The sequence below is a fragment of the Ambystoma mexicanum genome, chromosome 10 (assembly GCF_040938575.1).
Source record: "Ambystoma mexicanum isolate Mex_15411 chromosome 10, UKY_AmexF1_1, whole genome shotgun sequence".
Taxonomy (NCBI): domain Eukaryota; kingdom Metazoa; phylum Chordata; class Amphibia; order Caudata; family Ambystomatidae; genus Ambystoma; species Ambystoma mexicanum.
In genome coordinates, this window is record NC_090932.1 from 1392495894 (window position 1) to 1392515843 (window position 19950).

Here is a 19950-nt window from a genome sequence, read left to right on the forward strand (position 1 = left end):
CGTAAGACCTTCTTGGTCAACTGTTTGAACATAATTCATCCAGAATTCTTTCCATTCTGCCCAGCTCACTGCTGGCTGCCCAGGTGTGGGGAGAAAGCTTGCCGGCGGTTGGAAGCTAATACCCTGCATTATTAGCAGATTACTGTTTTAATCTTAATGCTTGCAGTTGTCTTGAGTAATGTTGAATTCCTTTTCAATTCAAACTTTCCTTTAGTTTCCTCTTGAGTTTTCAAAAATGAAGCGGAGAAAAAAAAACGTTTTTTTTTTTTTGAAACAGTACTGTGAGGAGGATGAGGAGGTTGCTATCTACTCCTCATCCTGCCTGGCATTAGAGTGAACGAGTCACGTGACCCGTGTCTGTGGTGGGCCCCTTCCTCTGATGTGCCCGAAGTGTGGTGCCTGCAATCAGGCTCGTAGGCCCTTCTGCCAATCAGATGAGGTGGGAGGGGAAAGGAAACAGCACAAACCAACGCGACTGCCGGGGTTGGTTTGGAGCATCTGCTCTCCTCGACAACACAAACCAGCGTGAGACTGGCTAGTTCGGAGCACACGCTCTCACTTTCCGTTCATCCCCGTACAAGGCCTGCACAAACTGTAGCAACGCTGTGCTACTGCTCGGAGCACCAGCTCTATCTTTCCGTGGGTCCGGAGGGCGCCGAGATCCTCGTCACCAAATGAGGTATGCTCGTAACACTGTATATTGTAAATAAGAGGTTTATTTACATTCATGAAACTGGCGCCCTGCACTGCCGCTCACAACCTGAAGCATACTCTCTCTCCAATCTCGACTCTCTCTCTCGAATCCTCTTCAAACCTAAACATTCCTAACTAGGCGGCAGGCAGGGACGCTTTTGCTATGAGAACCACAAAGCTTAATGTAAACATAGAATACCACACTTTCTCCCTGGGTGTCTGGTGGTTCAAATGGGATTACCACTATCCTGGTGCAGTGCTGGTGTCCTACATCTCAGCTCATGTTTTGGGAGCTCAGGGCCTCTGCCCTGGCTCCCATGGGTATGACCTTCACAATCTGCAACAGCCCTAATCCCATTTGACTGCTCGCATTCTTGTCTTATTGTACAAAATTGTTACTTCTTATGTTTGTATGTGTGTGTATGTGCATGTTTCCGGCCTTGCCTGGTTGTTGTGATGTGATAGTCAAGCAAGAGAAGAAGCCTCATTGTTCTGTGTTTCAAACACAGCCTGTGAGGATTAAGGCCTACTGTTGGAAACAGTGTTAGTTCAAGTTCTGTATTTCACCCACATGCAATGTTTTGTATGTGACACTTTTGCACAGCAAGAGGTTCTTTTCACCTATATATGTATGTGCTTCTACAATCCACATGTCTCCCACCAGTAATCTCTACCCACATGATCCCCACTCCACCCTATGCCCACCCAGGTGCATTCCCGAAGCGCTATTGTTCATTCATGATGTGATTCATTTGGGTGGGGCTGGAATCTGAGAATGCTTCCTTCCCAACAACAAAATGTATTCTGTTATTTCCATTTGCTATGACTGTGTTGGTGTTTGGTGCATGTTATATTATTTCTGGTGGACACACACAGTTTGCCTCTCACAGACACACATTCTCAGGGTATTGTTATGGACACAGAGGATATGCCCCATTTCATCATTGAATTGCACCAGGACTGTGGCCTCACTGTGTGTTCTCCACAGGGACAGGTGTTCACGTAAAGTATGATTACACCAGCTGGTTGTGTGCAGCCTCTCCCTGTGCCCTTTGGCCAACCATGGGCTAGGGTGCTACCTGAGGGTGAGGGCGATGTTCCACCTCAATTTCGACTGGTGCATCACGCAGTGTGGCTACATTATGCAGTACACATGCTGCAACAATGATTTTACAGGCTACTGGTGGGGCATATAGCAATACCGCACCAGAGTGGTCTAGGGAGCGGAGACATGACTTAAGCACCCTGAATGTCCGCTCCACTATACCCCTTGTGGCCACATGTACTGCATTGTATCTTACCTCAGCTGGTGTGGCAGGATTCCGGTATGGCGTCATCATGAACAGTGAGAGCGAGTAGACAATGTCCCCTGAAAATGTTTACATGGTTGTTATTGGCACTAGTTGTCATGGGATGTTGCTCAGTGTGTGACGTGCCTGCATCATGCATGCATTTGCATGCAAGTTCATACTCACCAATGAGCCAGGTGTTGCTGTATTTTCCCAATGCCAGGGCACGGTCGAGTTTTGACTAGCGGTAAATGTGGCTTTCATGCATGCTACCAGAGCATTGGCATTTACTTGCATGATCACTCCATTTGCATCAAGGCAACCTGTTCATTGATGGAATGCCAGTGCTTGTGATTGCGGTATATGTGTTCTGTCATTCGGGGGGGGGGGCATAGCGCAAAATGAGTACAGTCTATGGTTCCAAGTACATGTGGTAAATGTGCTACTACATAGAAATCCTGGCACACTCTCCGCCTTTCCTACTGTGTCCTTGGCATATATATGTGCCTGTGCAAACATGCAATTGATGTAATACAGGCTAAGACCTGGTGGAGAAAGCAGAATTGTGTGGCCTGTGAGATCCCACCTACTATGGCAGTGGTACGCTGGAATGAGCCAGTGGCAATGTAATGTAGTGCTGTCAGCACCTTTTCAAGTGGGTTGGGGGCCTACGAGCAGGTGGTGGGTGATTTTAGGTCTTGCTCCCACTCCCTGACAAGGTCTAGGATCATATGGGGTGGGAACCGGGATCTGGCATACACCTGGTCATCAGGCATACCAAACAGAGTGGTGCGTGTAACAAAAATGCGGGTTCAAGGCATCCTAATTCTCCTTCTGTGTCCATGGACCGTAGCTCCTGCAATTGCAGCTTTCATCGTGGCTGTGTGATGTTCATGTAGTGTGCATTGCATGCTTTATAAGAATTGGATCCCTTGCCTGTTGAACTTTATGCCTCCTATCACGTGGCGGTTGGATCATAGGGTTTGCGTGTGGCTTTTTCCAACATAGGATTGCACGTTGCAATCAATTAATTGTTTGGGTTTGCTGTGGATTGGGTGTACCATTGCTTCGCATGTGCGATCCCTCAACACGCCCATTATTCCTCATTCTGCGTCGATAATGGGGTATGTGGATATTCCACCCCCTATTTTTGTGTCTGAACAGGCCCCACCCACGCTCTACGAGGAGCATCACGCAATGCACTTGACTGGAGGCAGAAATGTACCAGAGCAACGTGGAGTCGCCGCAAGGTCCTGAAAAGTAAATTCCATGAATAGTCGAATGGGGGTTTTGCATGCAGGATGGCCTGCAAAGTCTCTATTTACCCTGCAGAGTATTCCATGAATCAGGCCCTTAATGTTTGCTGTAAAATTCACCATTTTAACCCATTATTTTAATTATTTTCTCAAGGGAAACCCCCCCTGGACCCATTTTGGTTGGTAGGGGGTAGGGGCTGGTTGACATTTTTGAAAGCTGGTAGTGAGTGAGGCCATTCAAACCATTGCACTGTTGACCCACCTCCCCTTTCAGAAGGCTGAATAACTACTCTGCCTTCCTTAGACCCTTGAAATGCATCTTTCACCCCAATTCAGAGCATTTTCGTACCGCACGTAGATGCTAATCATTGGGGGTGTGGGCCATATAAAAGCTGAACCCAGCAGTTAAGCCTTTAGATACATCATAGGCGTCTATTGGTATGGCGTGGGCAGGTTTCTGTCATCTGCCACTCACTGTACTTTGCTGCTGACATCACGTTAATGGTTTTTTAAATATAATTAAATACAGAGTCCTCTCAGGTCTGAAATTTGACAGGCTCTTTCTGTTGGATGCACGGGCTGGGCATAATATCAGAATGATGCCTTCTTCCCCAAAGTGGGAGGGCTTTATCCCTCCCAAGCAATAGGCTGGCGCCACCCATGCCAGTAGTAAGTAGCGGCTTGAGGCCTCATTCAACTCTGTTGCAGTGCATTGCTGTTTCTTAAGGTTTAACTAGTTTGAGTCCATTTGAATTCAAAAATGATAACTATATTATTACAGGGCTTGCAAGCTGGAAGAATTCAGCATGAAGAGCTATATAAAAACATGATGCTATTTTATCATACCATGGATGTACTACTACTATTAAACTCGTTTTCTGGATACAACCTAATTGTAGTTTTAATGTGGGTCTCTGCAACTCTTTAGCCTCTGGGGACACAAGAAATGCTGCTTGTGAGTTTTTAACCTATTTAAGGAGCATCTGTGAAACGCTGCTTTGGGTACACAGGAAGTAGACTTTGGAACTGTTTAATCTTGGACTCCGCCCAGCTTGGTTTTCATCCTCATATGAGTACCGACTCTCTGTTGATCTCCACGTTAGACGACCTAGTCAGGATTAGGGACGAGGGCAGCGTGGCAGGACTGTCCATCAGTTACGTCACTATTGACCATTCGCCCTATGGTCACGATAGCAAAACATTGGCATCTGCAGCACTGTCTTTGACTGGATTGTCTCCTTTCTTGAGTTACAGAGACCAACTGTCTCTCTGACTCCCTTCAGATCTTCTCCTGTGGCTGTTATCTGCAGGGTACACCAGGGCTCGGCACTGTCCCCCCTCCTTTTAAATGTTTATGTTCAACCCCTAGCTCATTTTATTCGTTCCTTTGTTTTTAGTTTTTTCTGTTACGCCAATGACAGTCAAATTCTCTTCCGACTAAAACTGGAACATGCGGCCACTGCTAACCGGTCTTGATGACGTGAGCAGTTGGATGAGCCTAAACTGGCTCAAATTGAATAGGAAAAATTGGTGGGCACCTCTACCTTTTCTTCGTGCTGGAAATTGGACCATTGGCCATTGAAGCTTGGCCCTTCACCTATATCGGTCAAGAATGTAAAAAAACTTGGGGTGAAAATCTCCACCTCACTGTCTATAAAGACCCAAGTTGGGGCCATCTGTAGTGCCAATGAATTTCATGCCAAGGTCATTTCAGCCATGTTGAATGGCTGCCTCGATTATTCTGATGCCAAACTACTGGCCCAGCCAGCTTATATACTTAATTGGTTGCAGGTACTACAAAATGCAGCAGATCAGCTGGTCATGGGCATTCCTTATGGTAGGCTAGTTTCTTCTGCCCAATGACAACTATATTGGCTGCCGTTGTGGCCCGCATACAATTTAAGTGCTTGGTTTTATCCATCGTACTTTGCAGGGTAGAGGGTGCAGGGATCTGCAGGATCAGTTTCCCTGTCTCTTTTTGTAGTTCCACGATATCAAATGCTAGGCAGGGTGTGCTTTTTCTGTGGCTGGTACTAAATTATGGAACTCTCTTCCGCTATCTTTGCATGGAATCCAGGATTTTACTAAATGTAAATCACACCTCAACGCGTATCTGTTTGCTCACACTTTCTTTAGTCTCTTTGCAGTTTATCCTGGAGCATCCTGATGCCCACTGTGAAGGTTATTGCACTCTACAAGTACCGTACTGATTGATTGACTGATTGATCTGCTTTCATTTTGCGTCTGTGATACTTTGCGTCTGGGTACAATTAAAGGAAAGTTTCTTTCAAGGACTATTTATCTTTGTTTCAGCTGGTTAAAGATTGGTGCTGTACGAATACCATTCATGGGTCCAAATGAAGCACTGAGGAAAACTATTCTGCATAGGTTTCAGAATTCATCTGTGCGTTCTTAGTTCTGGGTACTCTACAAATAAAGCAGTCAAGTCGAAAGGAAGTGGCCGGCCTTGCACCTGAATTACTGCCGGTGACTTCTTTTGTGAATAAACCCCATAGTATAAGCACCCGATTTCCTTGCCTGTCTGAAAGTAGTGCAGCATTACACATAGGAGGCTTTGCATCTGTTTCGTAGCTTATGTCCTACTTTGGTAAACTTGCAGAGGGTGAATTGTTGTTACTGTGTTTCGCATTGTAATTGTTTATTTGTATGCGCTTATACACAAGTGAAGTGCCTCAAAGCACTCAAGGCGGGAAGGGAACAAGGGAATACAGTCATCATTCTTAGGCTTTGAAGATTTTGAATGATTTACAATAGCTAGCATGCTATGCCAGAGGCATATATACTAGTGAAGTGCTTGACCAACCAAAATGGGCCCAAGGGGGTTTCCCTTGAGAAAATAATTAAAATAATGGGTTAAAATGGTGAATTTTACAGCAAACATTAAGGGCCTGATTCATGGAATACTCTGCAGGGAAAATAGAGACTTTGCAGGCCATCCTGCATGCAAAAGCCCCATTCGACGATTCATGGAATTTACTTTTCAGGACCTTGCGGTGACTCCACGTTGCTCTGGTACATTTCTGCCTCCAGTCAAGTGCATTGTGTGATGCTCCTCTTAGAGTGTGGGTGGGGCCTGTTCAGACACAAAAATAGGGGGTGGAATATCCACATACCCCATTATCGACGCAGAATGAGGAATAATGGGCGTGTTGAGGGATCGCACACGCGAAGCAATGGTACACCCAATCCACAGCAAACCCAAACAATTAATTGATTGCAACGTGCAATCCTATGTTGGAAAAAGCCACACGCAAACCCTATGATCCAACCGCCACGTGATAGGAGGCATAATAAAGTTCAACATGCAAGGGATCCAATTCTTATAAAGCATGCAATGCACACTACATGAACATCACACAGCCACGATGAAAGCTGCAATTGCAGGAGCTACGGTCCATGGACACAGAAGGAGAATTAGGATGCCTTGAACCCGCATTTTTGCTACACGCACCACTCTGTTTGGTATGCCTGATGACCAGGTGTATGCCAGATCCCGGTTCCCACCCCATATGATCCTAGACCTTGTCAGGGAGTGGGCGCAAGACCTAAAATCACCCACCACCTGCTCTTAGGCCCCCAACCCACTTGAAAAGGTGCTGACAGCACTACATTACATTGCCACTGGCTCATTCCAGCGTACCACTGCCATAGTAGGTGGGATCTCACAGGCCACACAATTCTGCTTTCTCCACCAGGTCTTAGCCTGTATTACATCAATTGCATGTTTGCACAGGCACATATATATGCCAAGGACACAGTAGGAAAGGCGGAGAGTGTGCCAGGATTTCTATGTAGTAGCACATTTCCCACATGTACTTGGAACCATAGACTGTACTCATTTTGCGCTATGCCCCCCCCGAATGACAGAACACATATACCGCAATCGCAAGCACTGGCATTCCATCAATGAACAGGTTGCCTTGATGCAAATGGAGTGATCAGCAAGTAAATGCCAATGCTCTGGTAGCATGCATGAAAGCCACATTTACCGCTAGACAAAACTCCACCGTGCCCTGGCATTGGGAAAATACAGCAACACCTGGCTCATTGGTGAGTATGAACTTGCATGCAAATGCATGCATGATGCAGGCACGTCACACACTGAACAACATCCCATGACAACTAGTGCCAATAACAACCATGTAAACATTTTCAGGGGACATTGTCTACTTGCTCTCACTGTTCATGATGACGCCATACCGGAATCCTGCCACACCAGCTGATGTAAGATAAAATGCAGCACATGTGGCCACAAGGGGTATAGTGGAGCGGACATTCAGGGTGCTTAAGTCATGTTTCCGTTCCCTAGACCACTCTGGTGCGGTATTGCTATATGCCCCACCAGTAGCCTGTAAAATCATTGTTGCAGCATGTGTACTGCATAATGTAGCCACACTGTGTGATGCACCAGTCGAAATTGAGGTGGGACATCGCCCTCACCCTCAGGTAGCACCCTAGCCCATGGTTGGCCAAAGGGCACAGGGAGAGGCTGCACACAACCAGCTGGTGTAATCATACTTTACGTGAACACCTGTCCCTGTGGAGAACACACAGTGAGGCCACAGTCCTGGTGCAATTCAATGATGAAATGGGGCATGTCCTCTGTGTCTATAACAATACCCTGAGAATGTGTGTCTGTGAGAGGCAAACTGTGTGTGTCCACCAGAAATAATATAACATGCACCAAACACCAACACAGTCATAGCAAATGGAAATAACAGAATACATTTTGTTGTTGGGAAGCATTCTCAGATCCCAGCCCCACCCAAATGAATCACATCATGAATGAACAATAGCGCTTCGGGAATGCACCTGGGTGGGCATAGGGTGGAGTGGGGATCATGTGGGTAGAGATTACTGGTGGGAGACATGTGGATTGTAGAAGCACATACATATATAGGTGAAAAGAACCTCTTGCTGTGCAAAAGTGTCACATACAAAACATTGCATGTGGGTGAAATACAGAACATGAACTAACACTGCTTCCAACAGTAGGCCTTAATCCTCATAGGCTGTGTTTGAAACACAGAACAATGAGGCTTCCTCTCTTGCTTGACTATCACATCACAAACACCAGGCAAGGCCGGAAACATGCACATACGCACACATACAAACATAAGAAGTAACAATTTTGTACAATAAAACAAGAATGCAAGCAGTCAAATGGGATTAGGGCTGTTGCAGATTGTGAAGGTCATACCCATGGGAGCCAGGGCAGAGGCCCTGAGCTCCCAAAACATGAGCTGAGATGTAGGACACCAGCACTGCGCCAGGATAGTGGTAATCCCATTTGAACCACCAGACACCCAGGGAGAAAGTGTGGTATTCTATGTTTACATTAAGCTTTGTGGTTCTCATAGCAACAGCGTCCCTGCCTGCCGCCTAGTTAGGAATGTTTAGGTTTGAAGAGGATTCGAGAGAGAGAGTCGAGATTGGAGAGAGAGTAGGCTTCAGGTTGTGAGCGGCAGTGCAAGGCGCCGGTTTCATGAATGTAAATAAACCTCTTATTTACAATATACAGTGTTACGAGCATACCTCATTTGGCGACGAGGATCTCGGCCCCCTCCGCACCCACGGAAAGGTAGAGCTGGTGCTCCGAGCAGTAGCACAGCGTTGCTACAGTTTGTGCAACCTTGTACGGGGATGAATGGAAAGTGAGAGCGTGTGCTCCGAACTAGCGAGTCTCACGCTGGTTTGTGTTGTCGAGGAGAGCAGATGCTCCAAACCAACCCCGGTGGTCGCGTTGGTTTGTGCTGTTTCCTTTCCCCTCCCACCTCATCTGATTGGCAGAAGGGCCTTCGAGCCTGATTGCAGGCACCACACTTCGGGCACATTAGAGGAAGGGGCCCACCACAGACACGGGTCACGTGACTCGTTCACTCTAATGCCAGGCAGGATGAGGAGTAGATAGCAACCTCCTCATCCTCCTCACAGTACTGTTTTAAAAAAAAAAAGTTTTTTTTTTCTCCACTTTATTTTTGAAAACTCAAGAGGAAACTAAAGGAAAGTTTGAATTGAAAAGGAATTGAACATTACACAAGACAACTGCAAGCATTAAGATTAAAAGAGTAATCTGCTAATAACGCAGGGTATTAGCATCCAACCGCCGGCAAGCTTTCTCCCCTCACCTGGGCAGCCAGCAGTGAGCTGGGCAGAATGGAAAGAATTCTGGATGAATTATGTTCAAACAGTTGACCAAGAAGGTCTTACGCCTCACAAAAATAAGTTGTTACTACTCCATGCATTGGGACTAGAAGGACAAAGAAAGTACAGAGAGTTGCCAGAACTGCCAGTAGATGAAGCTGGTGATGCTAATGAACATGAAAGAACTATCAGACAATTAGACAAATATTATACCCCAGAAACAAACGTAGCCATAAACCGGTATAACTTTTATACCAGAACACAAAAAGAACATGAGTCAATTGAAGACTACGTCTCAGCTCTGAGGGCTTTGTCTCGTACCTCTCATTTTGGCAATGGCATCACACTAGATGAACTCATAAGGGACCAAATTATCATTCATGCCAAAGATAGTCTGGTCCAGGACAGATTGTGGATGGTGGGGAACCCATCCTTACCGGAAACTATTGCCATTGCCAAACGTGTCAAGCACAGTCATTTATGCTCCAAGGAGATGATGAACAAAAAACATGAGGCTGTCTTGAATTTGCAGCAGCAAAGTGATAGATCAACTCTGGATTCCACAGAACAAAATATGGTTAACACACTAAGGATAAAGGATCGTGTGGATAATAATCCAAAGAGTAACAGGGTCAAAGGAATTGAGTATAAAGGACATTCCTTCAAAGGGAAAAGCTGGGCAAAAAATGAGCCCAAACCCACAAGTACACAATTCAGAGATGGAGACAGGTGCTACAATTGTGGAAGGTTTGGACATTATGCGTACGCCAAATTTTTTCCAGCAATAGGGCAAAGGTGTGGAAATTGTGGAGTGAAAGGACATTTCGCAGTCACATGCAAAAAGAAAAAGAGAATCTCAGACATACAAGAGGAAGGTGATGATTCAGACGAAGAGAGAGTTTTCATGATCAGAGTACCTCCAGGAGGAGAGTTTAGGTGCCCGAGTTGCATCATTACAATTGACAATTGGAAACTCAAAGTAAAAGTAGACAGCTGCTCACCGCGGACGATCATCACGAGGAAAACCTGGAAGAATCTATTGGCTTGCGGTCTGAAGAGTAAATTGAATGCACCAGACATATCGAATCCAGGTGGATTTGAGGGCTCGAAGATCCAAATGATCGGCTGGTTCTCGTGCATAGTTGAATTCAGAGATAGGCGTGCTGAAATTAAAATTTATGTGGCAGAGAAAGGAGTCAACATCATTGGCTGGAGAGACCAAGCTGGTTTGAAGATCAGATTGGATCCATGTGAGGAAGAAAAAGTACTAATCGTAAATTCCAGTCAGAGTCGGAAAGAAAAATTAACTGGAGATGACAAGCAACAGAAGAAACTGGGATTGTTGAAGGATTTTTCACATAGGATTCGCCTAAAAAAATTGTGCCCTTTGAGTGCAGAGTGGGTGCCCCTCTCATGGAGAATATTGCAGTAGTGCCAGTTAGGGTGCAGAGGTCTGGAGGCATGTACAGGACTGGTGGGAGAAGCTGGAACCTGTTAGGTTCTGGAGGTGCACCAGGTGACCAGTAAGCTAACTGAACAGGTTGGGGAAAAGAAGCCAGGAGTGAAAGAAGCAAGGAGAAAGGAGGCTAGAAGGGAAGAGGGACCGAGAAGGAGGAAGAGAAGAGGTAGGTCTTGATGATTTTCCAGAACTTAAGGAGGTCTGGCTCATGGCGAAGACAGGCAGGTAGGCTGTTCCAGAGGGAGGCACCTGCAGAGGATAATGATCTACCTCAAAATCTCTGTTTGGAGAAGCGGCTCCCCCACAGAGAGCGGAGGGCTCTAGAAAGTGAGTATTTGGGAAGAGAGTGTTGTAGATAGTAAGGGCTCTGCCCCATAAAGCCTTGTGGACTATGCAGAGGGACTTGAACTTGATCCTTGCAGTCACGGGTAGCCAGAAGAGTGATTTCAGCACCAAAGAGATGCAGTCACTGGGCTTGAGGCCAAGGATAAGTCTTGCGGTTCTGTTCTGGATAAGTTGCAGAGGTCAGAGAGTAGAAGTAGGAAGATTGAGAAAGAGGCTGTTGCAGTATTACAGTCTGGAGAGAACCAGTGCTCTGGAATCACTGAGCCTCTGAGGGAAGGTGAGAAAAGGTAGAAAACCTCTGAGGAGGTGCAGACTTTTTGGACATGGCCGAGATGTGAGACGAGAAGGAGAGAGTAGAGTTGAAGATGACCCCCAGTTTTTTTGCCTCACTAGTGGGTGGGGGCGCAGCACCAAGGGAGGCCGGCCAGAGTGAGAGTGGGAAAGTGGGAGCAGGGGTCCAAATGAGGATGATATTTGTCTTGCTGGCATTAAGACAGAGATCATTAGCAGCACACCTGGACTGAATTGCAGTCAGTCAGGGATGAGCGAGGAGGAAGAAGAGGCCGGGGTTAGCCTGAAAGAGTTCTGTGTCACCCACATAACACTGAAAGTTGGAGGTGAAGGTGGAGATTATGTGGGCCAGAGGGGTCATGTTGACATTGAAAAACCAGAGGGATAGATTAGATCCCTGGGGACACCATACGTAGAGAGAGAGTGATAGCAGAGAGAAAGGACCCAAGTTCTACCTGGGAAGAACGGTCAGAGAGAAAGGACACAAGCCACGCAGGGCATGATCTGTGAGGCCCAGGATATCCCGAGACGGGTGATCAGGATGTTGTGGTTTACTGTATCAAAAACAGAAGAGAGGTCAAGGAGAATGAGGACTGTAAGGATATTTGGCGTGTTACAGCACAGAGTACAGCACTACTGCACAGGTAGCAATTTTTTTTTTATGCAGCGCCACCACATGGGTGCGGTGCATTGCTATATGTGTTACCAGATTAACATGACATATAAGTAAAGCCAGGCTATTCAGTCAAAAACGATTTTAACATATAAGATGCAAATCTATTTTTACAGTTAAAAGCACACGTGCACATTCAAAAATGCACACTATTTTTCACCTGAAATGCCTACGGTGCAAGAGACACATTTGAAAATTAATAACTAACCTGACTAATAAAACTGCATTTAACATAACCCACTAATAAAAATGTGTCTCCACTGCAGAAATAGGCCAACTCTGAAAGTGAACTGTTAAACGCACATTCATTTTTTTTTTCTTTTTCTCTGCTGCTCTGTCCACATAACTCAGGAAGCCAAGGGCTCGAAGATACAGGAAATCAGTTGGTTACAAATGGTTACTGTAAAAAGGAGCCATTGTGTAGAGAGGGAGGAGATGGCATGATTAATTTCTGATTGGAGCAGCGTCATAGCAAGTATCATGCTAGAGGCAGTGATGAGGGTTTTGCTGGGGGGAGTTTGAAGAGAGGGGGAGGACAGTCGGGATTTGGAGAGCTGGGAGAAGGACCTGTTTTCCTGGTTGGAGCATTTCTGCTGAAAAAGCTGAGAGTTCCAGGCAATAACCCTGGTTTGAGAACGAAAGACGCTTGTTTTCACCTGGGTTAATCTTCAAGGGAGCCACATTCAGAAAGAGAACAGCTGAAGAAAACTCAGACTGAACAGATAAGGTAATTACAGAAGTGTGGGGGCTGAGTGTGTACGAGAATATTCAGTCAGTGTAGGAAAGGAGATTCCTGTGCTTTAATCACATGTTAATGTTGCAAATTGAGTTCTCGTCTCCGCCAATCTCTTTTCAGTGTATCACAGACAATGCTGTTACTCTGCTATTTTATTTATTTCGGTAAAGAGTGAGATCGTGTTTAAATGCAACTTTTATAATACACAAAAATATTTGAAAGCAGACGGGTGGTGTGTTTTATATTTACCAAAGCAGTGCTGATGATGTGGGGAGATGTTTAGACAGTGCAATTGTCATTTTCAAGGTAGCTAAACATCAAATTTGGTTGCAGCCGTGTGCAAAATGTAATTTAGTATGAGCAGTTATAATTAACTGTGTGTGTTGTAGTTTGTCGGAGGTCTATGAGTCGACAAAAAGGGAGGCCCGGGACATAGTTCCCTACCGTATATAAGATAGTGAAAATACCACATGATAGCTCGCTGCCGTAGATAAGACAGAGAGAAATTGCCCATGGTGGCACACTAAAAATGAAAATGTGGTGTTCCAGAAATGCAAGCCTGAGGTCTCTCTAGTGATTACACGAAAATTCTAAGCAAAAATAAGGGATTGTGGATATTGGGGCCACAAATAAAACAAGGGAATTATGCTCATAAAAATACCACCAACCACGCATACCAACCACACATACCAAATATGCATGCCTGGGTGCTGAAATAATGCATGTCCACTGTATTATTGTTGTACATGGCCCAATCTGAATACAAGGAGTGATTGTTGCTAAGTTATTTTTCGGCGGTAAGAAAATACCGTCAGGCCCCAAATCTCCACAAAATACCCTACATATTTATGGTGCGTTGCAGGCCGGGAAAGTGATCATAGAGTACCTACTGGGCGTGGCAAGCGTGTCTCACACTGCCATTTGCACATTAAAGGGAATCCATTTTATAATAGCAGTGTGCCACTAAAAACGAATTTCAGAATGTCACAAAGGGAAACCACATTCTCAGATCTAGTGCAATATTTAGAGGCAAAGTTGTTTGCACATGGAAATTGGTCGTCAAATAGCACGTTAGAATGGAGTAACCGCATTCAGGGTGAGGTGCAGAAAGAAAAACTAGACAATATTTTTGCAGAAGGCAGCATAATTCAGGTCTGCCTTACAAGATTATTGAATGCAGCCGATAAAAGTGCAGAGAAAGACTGTTTAATGCGGCTATGCGGCAAAATATGGTTTATTTTAAACAAGTCCCTGCGAATGCAAGAGAATGATACTCAGCTAATTAACAGGTTGAAGACTGAATTAGATGGGGCAAGTAAAAATCAGGAAATGTTGAGAGCAGAATTGGATGTATGCCAAAAAGACATGCAATTAAAATGCAGAGACTTTGATACTCAGTTATCCAAAAGCAAGAAACAATTTGAGGATAGTGAGCAAGAATTGGTACACTTAAAAGCCTTAGTGGATCACATTAGACAGGATAAAGATGAGGTTGTTTCAGAAATGCAGATTTTACAAAAAGAACATTGTGAAAAAGAATGTGATCTCCAGAGCGCAGAACAAGAAATGATTAAAATAATTCAAGAAAGAGAAATAAAGAGTTCAATGAATGCCAAATGCAAATGTGCGACATGCAGGAGGTGATTAATAAGATGAGTGATGAAAACAAATATTTGCAAGATGAAGCCAACAGACTCCTTAAAAAGTGTAAGGACTTAGAACAGCAAATGTGCATTCCCAGGTCCCAGGAGAGGCGGCAGGGTACCACATTCAATGGAGTGGAGGTGAATTCTAGCTCTGCCCAAAGAGCTAGTGCTCCAGTGACTGGGCCGGTGACTGAACTTGGTCGCAGCGCCCTTGGGGGATTTGATACTCCCATTGGGGGCAGCCACCAATATCATACACCTGAAAACAGGATTGAATCACAAAATAGTGCAATTCCATGCATTGCAACAAATAGCCCCATAAAAATAATGAAATCCATTAAAGCCCTGATCAAACCATTTAAAAAGGGAGGTGAATGCTGCATTGAGGATCATTTAGAAGCGGTGCAGGACATTTTTAAAGCACTCCAGATACCTAAGGAACAGTACAGACAATATTTTCATTTAACTTTAGATGCCCCGACGGCCAGCATCATAAGAGGATTAAATGAACAGCAGAATATGACATGGTTGGAGTTTGAAAAAGAAATTAGGCGTCATTTTTCTCCTTTTCAGTCATTGCAGGAGGCAAAGAAAGTCGCTTACACAATTACTGCTGAACCTAATACATCCCCTCGCCAATTTTTACAAGACTTAAAAAGAGCATTTTCTCGCTTTGATGTATCTTTTGACTCAAATTCCAATGAGTTTAAAACTGCATACTTCTATGGGCTACAGAAAGACATCATATCCCAATTGGTCCGTGAATTTGACCGTGACAAGTCCCTTGAATGGATTGTACATCAAAGCACAAAACTATATGAGGTACTCTATTGTCAGGGTAAAATGAAAGATACTAGACCTAAATCTAAAGAACCCTCAGCCACAGTAATGTAAATCAGGTCAGCCAAAATGTCCCTTGAGTCTGCTCAAAGCCAAGGTAAAAATAATGTGACACCTGAACAAAGGGGTAATCAACAAAGATCGCCATTTCCTGTACCAATGTTCCAATCACATGATCCTAGTAATAGAGAGAGCTACATCAGCCCTAGGTATTTAGGGGACAGACCCCGGGTAGGATATCGGCCTGACATGGCAGGTATGAACAATAACCAGAGACAAAATCAAGATCAAAGAAATGATGGTCCCTACCAGTCATTGGGGACACAGAGCAGATTTGATCCCAACACCATGATATATGGTAATCAGGATAGGCCCCGATATGTGGATCGATTTACTGATAATGGAAATCAACCTAGGGGCCAGTACCCACAATCTGAGAGACAGGACATGAGGCAAAACGTGAACTACAATCCACGCCAGTACAATGATTCCCCACCAGGGGATTATAATCAAAGGATGGGTGCAACCCGCTCCCCTCCACAAATGAATCAAGAGTTCAGAAACCATCCCAACCGACATCATTCACCTGAGAGGTATCAGAATAGATCCAATCGGGGGAAAACAGCCAATATCGACCTAGACCACAGAAAGAGGATCCTAGAGAGATGGAAAGGTTCCAGTGCCTTGAGGCCCAAGTGAAAATGTTAGCTGAGCAAATAGGAAAGCTCTGTACAGCGCAAACACAACCTTCCAAAGAGGGGGCTGATGGCCATAGCAATGACCGGGGGGCTTCCGAAAAGTGACTAAGTACTCATGATAACTGCAGTGCCAAAATGACAGATTGCTCTGATATAATTTTGCATAACGACTCTGTGATGCCTAATGGATTAAATGTGAAAGTGCCAGTAAATGAACTTGTGACAGAAAGTGCAAATAATTCTAAAAAAGAGGTACGGTTTAACCTAGAGCTAAATAAAACAGTAAAGATTTGTACAAATGAAAAAGAAACATTAGGAATTCCACACTGGTATCACACTAAATGATCACAAATGCACAGAATTAAAAAATGACAAATTGATGAATGATGTTGTTACACATGTTCAGTTGGAAGGTTGTAATGTGGTCTCTGATGTTACCCAGATGGATGGGCGAACAGTGGCCACACTCCAAAAAACCTCTGATCATGGAGAAATGAATAAAGTCTCTCGCGCAGAAATGGGTAAAAAGGAGGGAAAAATGTCTTTCCATTTACAAATGTGTTTAGCCAAAAGTGAAAAAGACCTGAGAAAGGTGAGCCCTGAAATCAGTAAGAATTCACATTTCTTATGTGTATTAGAGGAAGTTGAGGACAGATATTATGCACCCATCACTTTAGAAGAAAAATGCCACACCTTTGCTATGATTGACACTGGCGCACAGGCCACAATTATGTCCAAGGAGCTGGTAAAGAGTATCAATGAAGGGAGACCCCCACGGAGTCAGATCACAGTGAAGGAAAATCAAGGCCCAGTGCATAACTTTATTGGGGAGGAGGTGCCCATCATAGGTGTAACTGAGGTTGACATAAAAATAGGAAAGCACAGAATGAAACAAGAGGTATTGATCACATCTATTTGTGAAATTCCATTTCTGATGGGGACAGATTGTCTGAAAAGATTGTCTCCTCTAATAGATGGGGTGAATGGAGTGCTGTGGTCCTTAACCAAAAAACCATTGAGGCCTAAGAAACTAAAATCACAAAACAGCAATATAAATGAATGTCACACCGTTGCCAAAACAAATGATGCTGTGGAGGTATATCTCCAGAATAGCTGCATACCTAGTGTCACTGTTATATTAATGTGTCAAGACAAAATTCAGAGCGACAATGAAAAACTACCTGTACAAATATACTTGGACCCAAGGAAAAATTGGCAGACTGCCATAGATGAGCACACATTACGTTTTTATTTAAAAGAGAAAACATGCAAACAGAATATTACTCCTAAAACAGATTCAGAAAAACACATTACCACTCTGGCAGAAATACACATGGAAGATGAGCAACCATGGGTTCATGTTGGTATAAATGACTATTTTAAAACAATAAAAGCCACTTTAGCGCTTGAACATGAAAGGAGTTTCATTAATGAGAAATTGTTGCAAAAAATAATGGAGAGGGAAGAAATCCCCAGATTTAGGATTAAAAACCAATATGTTTCTGGCTTGGACAGTCCAGACTTTGAAAACCGAATTGCAGGCAGATGCATGCTTAAAATTAGCATTGGGCAGAAAACAATTTACCATAATGTATGGATAGTGAGTGGAGCACAAAATGAATTTTACATGGGAAATGACATCATGCACAGAATGTGTATGGTGTTAGATTTCCTTAATCAAAAAATATGGTCACGCCTAGGTGGTCCGGCACCTGAATTTGAAGACAAAAGAAGGGCTTATCATTGTGCACAACTGGTTCCTTATGCAATCGAATTACAAATGAGGAAAGATACTATTATTCCTGCATTTACAAAACAGTCTGCAATAACACTTAAATGCAAAAATGGACAGCAGAAGAAAGGCTCTGATGCATTTGTATGCCTGAATGAATCCATAAAACAGCAAGGCCTGGATTATGAATACATTCCATTGGTAGATATTGGTGAAGGATCTGTAAAAATGATGGTAAATAATAAAGGTTGTCAGGATATTCATTTAGAGGAAAACTCCCCATTAGGAATGGCCGTACAAAAATCACATTATACGGCAGATTTAAATAACATGGTGATTGGAAATATTCCTGAAAAGTATGTAGATGCCAAGGGTGAGTTGCCAGAACACCTGGACTCTCAGCCCAAAGGAATATTTAAAATTCATTCTGTGTATCCTTATGATTCAAATGAGACAGTGTGCTGCCATCAATAGGATTGCATAATATTTAATTTAAATGAAAATGAAACAGAAAATCAGCCCATTGAAGTGGAAGCTGATATGCCAAAATATTTAAAAGTGGCAGCTTTACAAAAAGACACAGCCACACAGTTAGAGGAAAGCGCAGAGATTCCCTTACCAGAAGATTTTCCAGAATTTTCCAAAATGGTAGAAGAACAGATCTCCTTAGCGAATGCGTGTGAAAGCAATGAAGAGAGGGACAATCTGAGGGAGATATTTATGGAGTTTAAGGATGTATTTGCAAAAGATGCTTATGATTGTGGTTTAACTGATTTACATGTGGCCACACTACCAGAAGGGTGTAGCAGAAATCCAGTGTTTGTACGCCAGTATAGACTACCGCTGGCATGTTTAGAATCATTGGCAGAGATTATTAAAAATTTGGAATCGTGGGGAATCATCAGGCCCATTCATAGCACATCCAATACACCTATATTAGGTGTGTTAAAGCCAAATGGTCAATGGCGGCTGTGTGCAGACTTGAGAGAGTTAAATAAAAGAGTACCAGTATCTAGATGGCCACTGCCATTCATTGATCAGGGCCTAGCTCAGGTACATGGTTCAAATGTATTTACCACATTAGATCTCACCTCTGGATATTGGTGCGTGCCATTGGTAGAGGAGATACAACATTTATTTTCCTTTACATTTGACAGGACTCAATATGCCTGGCTTAGAGCTCCGTTCGGGTACATCAATAGTGGGAGTGAATTTGGCATATTTTTGAGAAAGGCCATGCCGGATGCAGCGGAAAGAGGAACAATAGTTTATGTGGACGATGTCCTGATAAAAAATAAAAGCCTGAAAAGCCATTTTGATGAAATAAGACATGTACTTGGCCAATTGCAGAAAGCAGGCGCCAAAGTATCTTTGCAAAAAGCACAATGGTGCAAGAAAAAAGTGAACTTTCTAGGGCATGAAGTGACTGAACATGGGCTAAATCCACAAAAGAAGAAAATAGAGGCCATACAAAGATTAAAAGATCCTAAAAATGTGAAAGGAGTAAAAAGTTTATTAGGGATGACAGGCTATAACAGAAAGTTCATTGAAAATTATGCAGAAATCACTCAACCATTGACTAAACTGCTTAAACTGAATACTCCCTGGAAATGGGAAAAAGAGCAGTCTGATGCAGTGGCTAAATTAAAGGAATGTCTTGTAAACGCACCATGTTTAGCATACCCCATAAAGGACAGGGATTTCTTTATAGAAATAGGTTTTTCTGAACATTGTAGGTCAGCAGTGTTATCACAAAAACACGATTTGAATCACAAAACCATTGCATATGCAAGTAAGGCATTTTCCCAAGTTGAAATTAAATTTAATGAATGTGAAAAGGCCCTATTAACCATTGTGTGGGCGCTACAACATTTCCGCCCCATTGTTCAGGGAGAAAAGGTGATTATTGAAACAAATCACCAACCTTTGCAATTTTTAGAGAGTAAAGAAATTAGATCAGGTAATCTAGTGCAATCCAGAATCACTTCATGGACGCTGGCATTACAAGGTTTTCCCGTAGAAGTGAGATATGGACAAAATAAAATGAACCCAATTGCTCAAGGGTTAGCTGACGTACATGACTGTGCAGCTGAACAAATACCAAATGAAATGGAAGTAGAAACTAGT